The following is a 1,245-nucleotide window of genomic DNA, read 5'->3' as shown; positions in this document are numbered from 1 at the left end:
TGCTTCTTCTCTCTTCTCAAAGCATGTGTAGACAAACTTACAGAGTTTTTCCAGTATATCGTAGTTAGATAATGACATAAAGTATTTGAACAGATCTTCCTTCGTTAGGTGCGCATATTTTTTATCCACATATGTAGCATTAACGAATGCGTTTCGCAGATCTTTGTACAGTGAACACTCAAGGACAAAGTGTACTTCGTTTTCTACATACGAAGTGCACTTTGTCCTTGAGTACAGTCACGCCCCTGGGTGTCGTAATGGAACAGCCCACACCTGACTAAGCCAGGAACATAGCGGCTTACCTGTCTCCTCCCTGACCTGGCTCAGTACAGCAGACCCTGACTGGCTCCGGGGCGGTACAGCTGACGACAGGCACTGAAAGTGCGGACCTGGAGTTGGTAGCTGTTTGGACATCGTTAGAGTACCAGCGCAGTGACTCCTACAGGGGTGCGTTTAGAGATATTCATTTAACGGAATTCATGGGAGTTTATCGTAACACATTGCGTTCTTTACTGCTTATAAGTTTGAACTCGTAATGAATTGCGTAAAACTCGAATATTTCCTAGTAGTGGATCGTCTGAATTTCGTAAACATTGTATGCTTTTCTGTATGATCTCATATCATAAAGTGGCAACGTGATGTTGAGTTATAGGTGCTTTTAGCCATTAGTAGTATGATATTAACATTAGACTCTCGGAAGAAAAAAAACAGAATCCTTAGTGGAGTATTCTCGTGATTGAATGTGTCTTGTTTTTGTGGGGCTCGAAGTCTCTATTATTTCAGGGCGCCAAATTTCTCCATACAAAAATGATTTGGAGTTAGGCGAACTGCAAAACCGTTCAGACAGTCACTGGCGGATCCAGAAATTTGCTAAGGGGGGGGGGGGGGGGGGGCCCCCCCCCCACCCCAAAAGGGGGAAAACCCAAAAGGGGGGGGGGTTCCCCCCCCTTGATTAAAAAAATGCTTCCTCTGTTCGGTGAATGGTGTTTTGAACTTCACCGACCCCGGCCTATGCGCAGCAGATACTGCGCAATTAGGAAAGTTCCAGACTGAGTCCCGGTCGGGCAGTGTTCTGCTGATTTCGGTCAACACAACAGTGACGAAACAGTATACGGTAGATCTGACTACTTTTGTTGCATAGAAACTTCATATACGTAGCATCACAATAATAACGTTCGTTCGACCGTTCTTTCAGACATATGCAGTGCATATTTTACAGGGAGGGGTTGTTAACCCTTCCCCTTC

At 45.1% G+C, this 1,245-nt stretch overlaps 1 protein-coding gene across 1 annotated transcript in view; it reads left to right on the top strand.

The window, feature by feature from the left end:
* The first annotated feature begins 238 nt into the window (after window positions 1–238).
* The window catches only part of LOC118415377, an 8,740-nt gene continuing 7,733 nt past the window's right edge, over window positions 239–1,245 (top strand). Inside the window, exon 1 of the mRNA XM_035819938.1 lies at window positions 239–447. The gene's annotated coding sequence lies outside the window, so the exon portion shown is untranslated. The remainder of the gene's footprint in view (window positions 448–1,245) is intronic.

This window comes from Branchiostoma floridae, chromosome 5, assembly GCF_000003815.2.
Source record: "Branchiostoma floridae strain S238N-H82 chromosome 5, Bfl_VNyyK, whole genome shotgun sequence".
Taxonomy (NCBI): domain Eukaryota; kingdom Metazoa; phylum Chordata; class Leptocardii; order Amphioxiformes; family Branchiostomatidae; genus Branchiostoma; species Branchiostoma floridae.
The sequence above is the reverse complement of the archived record's forward strand: the minus strand, read 5'-3'. Positions and strand labels throughout refer to the sequence as shown.